Raw genomic sequence first — 13,098 nt, forward strand, 5'->3', positions numbered from 1 at the left:
AACAATTTTCTGGAGACACCTGTAACAATTAGGAACAAACAGGAAAAATCAAACTTGATTGCTTTAAAATAACTTCTGTAAAACATTTTAAGATTGCATGAAAAGGGAAAGTTTTTCTTTGCAGTTATTCATAAAAATAACCACATAATTACTATTCAAACCCTAATGATCTTTGAACCTTAGCCCGGATTCAACACTTAGAAATGTGGTCCTATTTCATTGGTTACTTTTGCATTTTCGGAATTTCCTACAAGGGACATGCAACGTGTTTATAATAAGGCAAAAACAATTTTATAAAGAAATTTAGTTCTGACATTGACTTGTGACCACTAGAAAGAGAGCGTTACGACGCGTGGCTTAGGTTTCTATGAAAGCACCATCTCGTAAGTCTATGCGAGGCTCTGGGAGCTATTTCTCACGTTTAATGGCAAACATTGCAATGAGGTCAGCGAGTGTTCTCTCTTCTCCCCTTCTTCCTGAGCGCTGAAGCATGCGTCCACTTACATTGTTTTCTCCTACATGGAGATTAAAAGATAAATTATCTAGCAGTTTCACAAACAGTGTGAAGGCTACTTTAAATACATTGAAAACTGAGTTTGCTCTGGAGAGCATGAAACCCTCTGAAGTCTTGCTGGGGGTTAGGGCTCCAGGGACTAGCAAGGCAAGCCAGGACGAACTCAACTGGAAAGTGAAGAGAATTCATAACATCTCATAAAAATTCGGAGAGACCAGACCAGAGCAGCCCAACACAGGAGGCTTGGAATTCACTACCAGCTCTCCTGTCCACAAGCTCTAGGATCCGGGCCATTGGCTTCACGGCTCTGAGCCGTTTATACAGTGGCAACAACAGTGATATACGTAGGGTGAGTGAGAAGATTAAAGCGGGTCAGTCGCTCTGGACACTCTCTAGCACATGGGAAGTGTGCCAGTAGGTGTGCCTCCTGGAGGGACTTGTACCTGTCTTCGCTGGTAAGACTGCGTTATCAAAATGAGAAGCAGAAGCTGGATTTTTAAAGCGTATTTGTCTTGCGGTAGACCAAGACACACATCGGGTCCCCTTACCTCTGTGCTGTGAGTCTTACTGAAAACGCTCAAGTGGGGTGGTGTGGGGGGAGTGCTGAGGCACACCGTGTTGATGCACAGCTTGGTAAGTTGGCATCCCATAACAGGTAGCCTGGTTTGAGTCTTAGCCACTTTGCTTCTGATTCATGTTCTACTAATACATCCTGGGGAACACCAGGAACTTGAGTTCCTGTCACCCGTGTGGGAGAGAGACCCAGATGGAACTTCTGGCTGCTGGCTTCAGCCTGGCCCAACCATGACGATTGAAGGCATTTGGAAAGTGAACCGGTGGACGGTAGATAGAGCCATCTCCTCTTTCTACCCCCCTCATCCCATCTTTCAGAGAAATAAATACAAAAGCTATTGAAGTTTCTATTATTAGGACCTTCAACCAGACTGGAGACAGCCTATGTTTGTGCTTGAGCTACTTGTCCTTATTTTGGCTTCTACAGCAAAATACCATAGACTAGATAGCTTATAAACAAGAGACATTTGGAAAACAAAACAAGAAGGAAAACTCCACCTGGAGTCTCTGTCACTTAGAGACCCCATAAGGAGAGGCAGAGCTGGAAGGCACTGGTGACATGCAATCTTCCTGGGAACAGTTGGCCCCTCAAGAGGTGTCACCTTGCTTTTATTTAGTTCTGTTTTCCTTCCCTGCTCCAACCCATTTGTCGCTGAGAGATGACATCGTTTTAGTTTGCACGACACCATGTAATAAACAGAAGCCAGTGGCAGGGCTCCCGGCGAGCTCTGCGAGGCCCCACTGCCTAGGGAATTCGGCTTTGTGACAGCCATGCCCGTTCAGTGGGCACCGAGGAGTGGCTCTCAAGAGGGCTGCACTGGGGCATCCAGAGGCTCATCAAGGAGATGCAGGCTGTCTGAGTAGTCGTGGAGGCTCCTGAGTCTCTTCCAGCTGCCAGGAATAAGTGAAGTCATTGGCGTGTGCGTATGTGTGTGTACGTGAGTGTGCCTGTGCAAAGACCCAAAGAAAAGGTTATGAACTTTCAGCAAATTCCCAAGTCCACCACCCTCACAGCAGGAACCACACTCAGGAGCAGCACATGCCAAACCTAGAACGGCCCAAGCTCACTGCTTTTCTTTCTGGAGCAACTGAGCTGAGGCTTTATCCAAAACCCCAAGAACACTTAAGATATCACCAGAGGAAAAAATAACTCACCCCTTTTCTAATCTAAACCTTATCCTCCTTAAACATCGCTTGGCCTGGGCTGCCAGGAATCCTGCCAAGGCCAAATGATAGCATGTTTATTCAGCTCAGGCCTTAGCCTGCTGCGCCCGGGGTGCAGAAATCAAAGGGATTGTCCAGCTGCCACCTTCTGATGAGCGGGTAAACAAAGAGGTCATCGAGGCTCAGAGGCTGGGGCTGGAGGACGGGCTCCTGCGCAGCTCCAGCCCAATAAGCAGATCGAGACACGCACCAGTGCTGGGCCGGGCAGTGCAGGTCACTCCCACTGTACCCTTGGTGCCCGGCTTCCCACTCAAACCACGATCGAGTGCCCGTGACATGGCTGCCAGCTTCCAGAACTCAGGAGAGTCACGACGTGTTAACTGGGTAGTGAGGTCAGTGTCGGTGGGGTGCTTTCCAGGGTTTTCTCTGAGAAGCCGTGGATCTATAAAGGGAAGGCATGGTCTGACCCGTACATAACGAAACCTGTCATCGTGATCTGCTGTTGTTGTTGTTTTTAATCAAGGAGGACTTACGAGAGATGCTGGATGTAGGGGTGGCAGGTACACGTAGGTAAACTCAGAGTAGTTGACAAATGTCCTTTGATTGTCCAATCTGGAAAACAAATTCCCACAACAGCACCGTGCCAGAGTTTACTCAGACTGTAACTGCTGAGCTTAGAACAGTAATGCAGCCAGGACCACTGATTCTGAGCTGGCTCAGTGTATAATATTGCCCCGTGCACGCGCGCGTGTGTGTGCGTATGCGTGTGTGTCAGAGCAGCAGTATAAATAAGATATAACTTATTTTTACATCTTAAAAATAGATATGCTCAAGAGAGGAGATCTGAAAGTTAAACATACAAAAATCGCCCGTCATCCCTCCACACCCAAACCACCACTGTTCTTCATGCATTCATGTTTGGGTGTTTCCCCCAGTCTATTCATGTGCATAATTTTTAGTTCTGCATATTAAAATATCTGTGGTTTTGCATATTTTATTTTGCTTTTGTTTCACATGGCAATGTAATGTAGTGATTTTTTTTACAATGTTCTAAATTCTCTGTCACATTTAATTCACAGCCCTTATGCTGGAATCGTCCGGAACCCAGTCAGTCCCTGGCAAGGCACACTTGTGTAGATCTTGCTTTTTGTCAGGGAGCTAGCAGTCCAGTAAGCGGCAGGAAGGTAGCGAAGTGACCCACAGTTGGAATACTAGCTGGCTCTGCTGAACCTAGACAATATTCCAGGCCCCTTCACCTGGAGTCACTCACCAAATGCCCATAGCGACCTCGTGGGCAGCAACAATCGCGCTGCCCCTTGTCTCACAGATGTGAAGACTGAGGCACAGCTGGCTAACAAGCCGTCACTGCCAGTCGTTGGACAGAATAACAACTTGCTGCAGACTCGGATATCCTAGGCCCTGGAAACCCGAGACTATTGCCTTCCATGGAAATGACCTATAGGGTCTAATGACATAGTAGGTAACAAGGGAGACTTTGCTGACATGGCTAAGTTAGAGATCTTTTGGTGGTTAAGATTCTCCTGCGTGATGTGGTGAGCCCAAGACTTCATAAGGGTCCTTGTAAGAGGCAGGCAAGGAGCAGAGAAGAAACACGAGGGTGAGAGAGAGAGGCAGAGCCCCGCTTGGCCGCATGCTGCTCCACCGCTCTCCTGGGGACTGGGAAGGGGCCGCGAGTGAGGATGAGGTGCTGGACCCTGGGCCAGGCTAGGAGACACTCTCCCCAGAGCCTCCGGAAGGACTGAGCCCTGTCGGCACTTCCGCACCGTCCACCTGCAGAGCCATACAGTAATAAGTTTGGATTTCCTAAAACTGCTGAATTTGTTACAGCTACAGCAAAAGCAAATGAAATTTTACTTTGCGTTACAAATGCTTATGGTCACACTGCTATAGGAATTACATGATCACATGCTAAAATTACAAAGCAAAGGGTGTGGAGAGAAATCTCCCGGTCAGTTTCCACGTGTAAATGACATAGTCCCATTGGCCGGGTAAGTTCTAAGGCAAAGAGATTTGTTTCGGTTCGTGGTTCGGGTTCAGGATCAGGGGACTACATCTGGCGGTGGGCTTATTACCAGTACCGACATTCTAAGGCAACACAGGGCGGCACTTGGTGAAAGACAGAGAGCGAGACACTCAGACAGACTGACTTTCACAACAGACCCAGTCTCAAGAAAACGTGCTGCTTAAGTGAGTTAATCCATTTAAAAGGGTCGAGTCCTAACCAGCTGTTATCTTGGGGGTTGCATTTCAACACGAGTTCTGAAAGGGCATTCAGGTAAGTCCCACAGAGTCATTCCATCATTCGGTCCACAAACACGTGTGTCTGCATGTGCCGGCTCTAGAGGGAAAGGAGAATTCTAAGATGAAACAAACGTCGACGCGGGGCAGGCCTTAGGGCGGACATAAGACGCTGCTTGAAAATAGTCGGTCCATGTTGGAGTTCCTGGTGTCAAACGCTGGCTCTGCTTCTCCCCCAGCTCCTGCTCGCCTCAGCTCGCCTTCCTTCCCTTCCGCTCAGACGCCCCTGCTTGTAAGCACTGTTGCAATCGCATCGGACACACCTACGCGATTTCCCCTCCTCAAGACGGAAGGTGCCTTTTGACATATAAGGTTACCCTCAAGGATAGATTTGGAAATTCATTATTCCACCAACCCTAGAGGCACAAGTGTCCCAGACTGAGATTTGTTGCTCCAGAAGAATGAGAGCAGACAACCAGGAGTTGAGTCCCAGCTTCTCCTTGTTTACCAGATGTGTGACGGCAATTTTCTCGTGTGTAAAATGGACCTATGGAGTCAAGTTCTCACCTAGGTCCGTAGAGTGACAATGACAGGGGTGGGATTTGAACGAGGCAGCACTGCCTTCAAAGACGCGTTCATTCTCTGCAATGGTCAAATCACGACCTTGCCTACTTAGCTTCATTGTTGCTTTAAAATTTAGGATTCCAGGACCTACTAGAATGCTATGTGAAGATTGTTCTGCAGGCTGTGGTCTGGATTTTTCGTCCTCCTTCTTCACTTGCTCTCCCGAGTCCCCCCCAGGGACCCTTAGATCCTTTGGGGTGCAGCCCAGAGGATTTGTGCAGTAATCGGTTCTCCCGGCACTTCTTCCCTAAGCTATAGTTTGAGGCCATTGCTTCCCGTATTTCTAATCACAGCTCCAGTCCATCAGGGAACTATTTTCTCTATCATGAAAAAAATTCCCTCTTAATAACAGTTACCAGGCGTTGCCATATTAGCTAAAGGGAACTGAGACTACGTGCTCTGCAGCTGACTATCACTGCAAGGTAATTCCCACCATCCTTCCTTCCCCCAAGGAAGAATTTAGCAGCAAATGACTCATTGTCAGAGCAATTGAAAGAGTAATAACAAAACTAACAAGTTTGTTTTGGGTGAAGTGGAAGAAACGGTTGTCTATATCATGGGACATGAGGGTTTAAAGAAAACCTCATCTTTGTGAGTGTCTCCCTCCACAGCCTTCCAGGAAGGGATTTCTTTGGTTTGGGTTCTTCTAAACGCCAAATATGTCATCCAGGGGATGTAAGTTCCGTATGGAACTGTTGTAAGTTAAAGCATCTTCAAGAAGATTGCAGTAACTATCTGGTAAATAAGCAGATAAGGAGAGTGAGGTTAAGGTCAGGCAAATCTAGCCAGCAAGAAAAGCAGGAAGCTGGAGGTATCAGGAGCTCAAGGTGGACAGGCACGTTTCCTTCTACTCTTCGCTTGTGGCCCTTAGGCTCCTTCTAAAACTGGAACAAGGAAGTGTTTCTACAAGGAACCAGAGAGCAAACATTTTGGGCTCTCGTGGTCTGTGCCACAATCCCTCCGCCTTGCCTATAGGAACGCTGCCGTAGGCAACATGGAAACAATGACATTCAATAAAACTTTAGTTATACACTCTGAATTCAAATTCTATTTAATTTGCACATGTGTCAGATGCTGTGTTATGTTTTTTGTTTTTCCTCTAATCATTCAATCAGCTAAGAAAAACCATCCTTGTTGTTTTTAGATCCAGCCCACCAATACAGATGGCAAGCTGGATACGTTGCAATTTGACGACTCTTGTTCTAAAGCAGAAACCATTTGCTTTTTAAAATCTTTTTAAAGATTTAATTATTTATTTGGAAGTCAGAACTGGGGGAGAGCAGAGAAAGAAAGGTCTTCCGCGTGCTGGTTCACTGTGCAGATGGTTGCAACAGCCAGGGACAGCTGAAACTAGGAGCTAAGAACTTCTTCTGGGTCTCCCACACGGGTGCAGGGCCCAAGCACTTGGGCCATCTTCTACTGCTTTCCCAGGCTGGTAGCAGGGCAGCGCTTTGCTTCTTGGGAGAGAGTTGAGGCTCTGAGCAATTGTCCTTCCCCTCTTTGAATGTCCACGATGGTGGGGAAGGACCTGGCCAGTAGCTACAGCGTGGGTACTACCTCACGGGGGGAACAGATGCGGATCCCACAGCCCAAAGGTTGTCTGTGGTCACAGACCCACTTCACCGCAGACCCGGAAGCATCCAGAACTTTTCCTGAAGCCCAGTGCACTTCTGGCTGATCTGGGGAACCATGTTACCCCCCTTTAAAAGAATTTGTGTGTGTGTGTGAAATAGTTTCTATTGTTTTAGTGTATGTGTGCGTTGTGGAGTGACTAAATCAAGCCGACAAAGTGCCATTGATTTTCTAATCACAAAGAGGAAAAAAATAGAAAAAAATAAAGATTCTCTATTCTCTGTTCCTGGATTCTATTTCACTTACGAGGAGGAAAGGACAAAAACCACTAATCAAAATGAAGTAAAATTTTTATTTGTAACAAAAGTATCAGCTGGTCATTGACCAAAGTAGTTCTTTTTTCTGAACTACAGAGTCTGGTCAGACATGGAACACAAACCTTGAAGAGCACTCAGCCCGCCTGCTCCAGCCGGTTACCTCCTGCTCCAGCCGGTCACCTCCTGCTCCAGCCCGTCACCTCCTGCTCCAGCCGGTCACCTCCTGCTCCAGCCCGTCACCTCCTGCTCCAGCCCGTCACCTCCTGCTCCAGCCGGTCACCTCCTGCTCCAGCCCGTCACCTCCTGCTCCAGCCGGTCACCTCCTGCTCCAGCCCGTCACCTCCTGCTCCAGCCCGTCACCTCCTGCTCCAGCCTGTAACCAATCACTGTTTTTGACTCCCACACCCAGTCACTCCCTCATGTTTTCCAATTCTGGTAATATTACTTTTGTATCCACATAAATGACTTTTTAAAAATCCTATACACAAAAATTGAAATATTATTGAAACTAAATTTTGAATACCTCATCATTTGCCTCCATAGAAAAAAATGGGGAAGTTTGAGTTAAAGGGCAGTTTGAAAGAAATTAAGGTGAATTAGCAACAAATGAGCTTATTAGATGAAAAACTTCAGGACACGGGGGCTTGGATAAAAATGCACTGTAATCAGAACAACACTTGTAACTATTTTGGATTTTCCCACAAGAATTGCCAAAGTTCACAGCAAGAGCAAAGAGTTAAAATAATTGCCACACTATTGCCACGCTTAACAAGCGGGAAGCAGCCCAAACTCTACGGACTCCAGACGTAGACTCTGAAAGATGTCTGGAGCTCTGAGGAAACGTGTTAACTTCAAGAATATGAGAGGGCAAGCATCCAACACGGTGGTTTTTGTGATGCCCATGTACTGCACGGCATCCCAAGGGTTTAAGTCCTCCTCCGCTTCTGCTCCAGCTGTGTTGCTGGCCACCCTGGAGGACGGCAGATGAAGAGAACTCAGGTCCCTGGGCCCCACCTGGGAGTGAGTTTCAGGCTCCTGCCCTGAGCCTAGCCCTGACTGTTTGAGGCTTTGGGCAATGGACAAGGACATGAACTGTCTGTGTCTCTCTGTCTTCCAAAAACAATATGAAAAACGAGTATCCCATTTTTGAATTAACAATTTACTGAAGCATTTGAAAATTAAAGGGCACGTAAAGTAAGTTTCTGGTACACGCATCAACCCTGGGCTCTGATTACAGCTGTTCTGATGTACATGCACACTGCCTTCCGTTCGTTGTACTTCAAAAAATTCTTGTCAAAATTGTCATCGTCTTGCATTTCTGACTCATTTTTAGCTGATCAGAACGGGCTGTTCTGATCCGTCAGAGATGGTTGTTCTGACTGCTCTGCTGGAGCTGCAGTTCTCCCAGCTGCACAGCCCACCAGGCCCTCTCCCTACGTTCCTTCAACTGTCCTAGCTGGATTCGGTTGCGTAAGGTGTTCCTCCTTCGAGCTGTGGTTACTCATAGGGCAGCTGCTGGGGTTTTATGGCCATGTTGGTGCTAACTCAACCTTTCCTTCTCTTTCAGAACATTGTAGGAAATGATGCGATTTCTTCTAAATGAGCAGTGGAATTAAAAGACAAATTTATGTGGGTACAAAAAGTCTTGAAATTTACGTGTAGCTTTTTCATGGTATCTATTTTCCATGAATCTTTTCATGGCCATTCACATATTTGGCAATTTTCTAAAAAAAAGATAATTTAGTTATCTCAAAGGTAGAGTTAGGGAGAGGCTGTCAGAGATCTTCCATCTACTGGTTCACTCCCCCAGAATGGCTGCAATGGCCAGAGCTGGATCAGTTTGATACCAGGAGCCAGGAGCTTCTTCTGGGTCTCCCACATGAGTGTAAGGGACCGAGGGCTTGGACTGTCTTCCCGCTGCTTTCCCGGTGCCCAGATGGGACGCTGGGACTGCAGACAGTGGCTTTATTTTCTACACAGCATCACTGGCCACAACTGGCCCCTACTGGCCACTTTCTAATGACTAAAATACTTGTAACTCAAGGGTGACCATACAGGCTGTTTTACAAACTTTATTAACTAGCTTTTCAAATGTGGAGTATATTGTCTTACCACTTTCTCTGAAGTAAATCTCTTCTACCTGCTTAACAACGGAGCGCTGAAACCCAACAGAGAACTCACTGTTGTGCTGGATGTTATTGCTGGTTTTTCCTTCATGTCATCTAAAAAGAAAGGAATAATAATAAAAAAAAATTATAAGCACCAACAACACTTGTTGGCGAGGTTGCGGGGAAAAGGGATCCCTACTCCACTGCTGGTGGGGCTGCAGGCTGGTACAGCCTCTATGGAAATCAGTATGGAGAATATTCAAACAACTCAAATTCAACATACCATATGATCCAGCAATAGCACTCCTAGGAATATATCCAGAACAATTGTTTTATGAGAAACCAACATGCACTCCTATGCTCATAGCAGCACAATCAGTAATTGCAAAAACATGGAAGCAACCAAAATGCCCATCAACAGAGGATTGGATAAGAGAGCTATGGTTCATCTACTCCATGGAATACTACTCAGCTATTAAAAAAAACAAAATGCAGTTCTTTGTGGCCAAATGGGCCAAACTGGAAACCATAATGCTAAGGGAAATGAGCCAATCACAAAAGGTTAAATACCACATGTTTGCCTTAATTTAAGATGATATGATGTTATGTATAACATGTTATGTTTTGAATGTTATATGTTGTGTATAAACTAAATTGAAGTATAGGTGAGGTGGTCACAGAAGGTGGCTGGGAACTCGCATTTACTTTCAACATGTTGGTTACTCATTACTATGTCAATTAATTCCATAATGATGTAAATTTTTGCTGATGGTATGATGGAGCTTTCAATTGACTGGGATAATACTCTGCTAGCTCTGTCTTCAGACCAGAGAGGGTATACCTAAGAAGCCGTTGAACTTGACTGGACAATAAAATGCTGGACTCTATATTTGGTGTATGCTTGCAATGGGGGAATCTCAACTGAACTTGAGCTGTGGTTATGCAACAAGGTGGAGGAATCCACCATGGTGGGAGGGTTTGGGGAGCGGTGGGAGAACCCAAGTATCTATGTAACTGTGTCACATAATACAATGTAATTAATGAAGTTAAATAAAAAAAAAAATAAAATAAAATAAAATAAAATAAAATAAATCATGCAGTGATGTTTTATGACAAGTATGATACCAGGTGAAAAAATATCTCTACTATTTTTTGAATTAAAAAATGTAAAAATGTTAAAAAAATGCAAACATTATTATGAGCCAGATGCTCTTTAGAGGGAATGTTGATAAACACCCAGAGGAAACATCTAAGAGTCGTAGTATTATTCCAGGAGCTTCAAAGGCACATAACTGTGCTGGCTGATGCTTAACGCGGCTGTGGATATGTATGGCCCACAGCATCCAGTGCTGAGCTGGGCCGCGGGGCAGCAGCCCGGCAGAATGTCACCTGTTACTCCCATTCGTGTGGTGTGCTCAAGCCCTCCTGCGTTCTCCGGGCCGGCGGATGTGTGTGGAGTCCGACCCGCTGGGTCAGGCAGCTGCCTCTGGTGCAGAACGCTGTTGAGACCCGAGCTTAGCAGTGGCTTATAGCTCATTGATCAGATGCTGGCACAGAGACTAACTTTCAGGAAATTGGAGGACTTGTCTTACTGTAGAGTAGCACAGGGAAGGAAAAGGCTCATGCTACTCACTGGCTTGTTGGGGCAGATTGTATTCCAGACAATTTTGGTAGGTTTAGAGACTAATGAAATGGAGTTTCACCATTTCTGAGAAAGAACAGACTCAGTTTCAAATACGGTAAGGAAAAAATGGGAATTTTTAAAATAAAGACTTTTTTATTTTTATTGCAAAGTCAGATATACAGAGAGGAGGAGAGACAGAGAGGAAGATCTTCCGTCCGATGATTCACTCCCCAAGTGAGCTACAACGGCCGGTGCTGCGCCGATCCGAAGCCGGGAACCAGGAACCTCTTCCGGGTCTCCCACGCGGGTGCAGGATCCCAAAGCTTTGGGCCGTCCTCGACTGCCTTCCCAGGCCACAAGCAGGGAGCTGGATGGGAAGTGGAGCTGCCGGGATTAGAACCGGCGCCCATATGGGATCCCGGGGCATTCAAGGCGAGGATTTAAGCCGCTAGGCCACGCCGCCGGGCCCTGCAATGCTTTTGACAAGGTTTGAACGTGCTTCGGGGAGCCTGCCCAGGCGTAGCTAGGGACGGATCTGCCTGGCCTGCATTCTTGTTCAAGCTTTCTAGACAATTCACAAAATACAGTACAGACATGATTGGTTTTTCTCACCACCTTTCCTTGCTCTTTCTTCCAGAGCTGGGAAAGAATGCCTATATATTGAAGCAGCTTTCCTTCAAGGGTGGTGGAGGGACAGCAATGGACAAGTATATAAGAGGGGTGGAGAGCCCATATGAGTTTTATTGTTGAGTTTCACTGAAGTCTAAACAACTATATGACTAACTGGTTACCTTTCACAAGGACTTTCCAAATGTAATCAGCAATATACATAAAAAATTGAAACTGATTAAACATTAAAATTGAAATGCTCCTATGCCAGCATTTTGCAAACACACTAATGTAGACTTCTGAGTATATAAAGGCTAGAAAACAAGACAGAAGAGTTCTGATAAAAATCAAGCATTCCTACACTTGCAAGAGGGGATAATGATGCATAGATACAAGAACTGAAGGGACTCCACGTGGTGGTGTAGCAAGCTGATCCACCTACAGCACTGGCATCCCACGGGGTGCTGGCCCACCTCCGACCCAGCTCCCTGCTTATGGCCCAGGAAAGCAGCTGAGACTGACCCAAGTCCTCGCACCCCTGTACCCTTGTTGGAAACCTGGAGGAAGCTCCAAGCTCCTGGCTTCAGATCAGCTCAGCTGTGGCCATTGCAACCATTCTGGGGAGTAAATCAGTGTATGGAAGATTTTTTCTGTCTGTCTTGTCGGTGTAAAACTTCCTTTCGAATAAAAATACATAAATTAAAAAAAAAAAAGAATTCAAGTGAGCAGGTCCTTGGATTTTCCAAAACCTACCCGTCCTTTATTGTACGTTAGTCTACAGGAAAGCGAGCGCCTGGTCTGAGAAGCATTTTCCAGCTCTGCTTGGTTAAGAGTCACTTAAGGGAGACCTGCCCCAAACGGATTCTACCCTCGCAGTCCAAACCAGGGAAATGGATGGAGACCCACTTAGGCTTGTTTTTAACGTTCCCGCTGATTTTGGTGATCCAGTTTGGAGAATGACTTTGCTAAAAGATTAATCTTTTAGCAAGGTAAAATTAATTAATCAGGTAAAAATTCTGAAATTCTAACCACCCATCCTGATAAAACTCAAATACACTTAATGTCCAATTCTAGAATTAACATGGCCAAGACATCTCAGAAACTTTTTTCCTATTCGTCATACTTCCTCAGTTTCCTCGAAAGCTGAAAGAATCTGTTTGCCAGTCTGTTCAAACAATGAGGGGAGGGCCCGGCGCAGTGGCCTAGCAGCTTAAGTCCTCACCTTGAACGCTCCAGAATCCCATATGGGTGTTGGTTCTAGTCCTGGCTGCTCCACTTCCCATCTAGCTCCCTGCTTGTGGCCTGGGAAAGCAGTCGAGGACAGTCCAAAGCCTTGGGACCCTGCACCTGCATGGGAGACCCGGAAAGAAGTTCCTGGCTGCTGGCTCTGGATCCGGACAGCACCAGCTGGAAAAGCAGTCAAGGAAGGCTCAAAGCCTTGGGACCCTGCACCTGTATGGTGGACCTGGAGGCAGCACTTGGCTCTGGGTTTCGAACTGGCTCAGCTGTGGCCCTAGCAGGCCATTTCCAGAATGAACCAGGAGGCAGAGGGTCCCTGCCTCACAGATAAGAACAAATCCCACCCCCCCCAAAATAGAATTAAAAATCAAACATTTAAAAAAATCACAATTTTAAAACAAAACTTTTGCATTAATGGTTCTTCACGTATTGGTAAAGCTGCAGAAAAAAAAATTTTTAAAGATTTATTTATTTTTATTGCAAAAGCAGATTTAC

Source organism: Ochotona princeps, chromosome 31 (genome assembly GCF_030435755.1).
Source record: "Ochotona princeps isolate mOchPri1 chromosome 31, mOchPri1.hap1, whole genome shotgun sequence".
NCBI lineage: Eukaryota > Metazoa > Chordata > Mammalia > Lagomorpha > Ochotonidae > Ochotona > Ochotona princeps.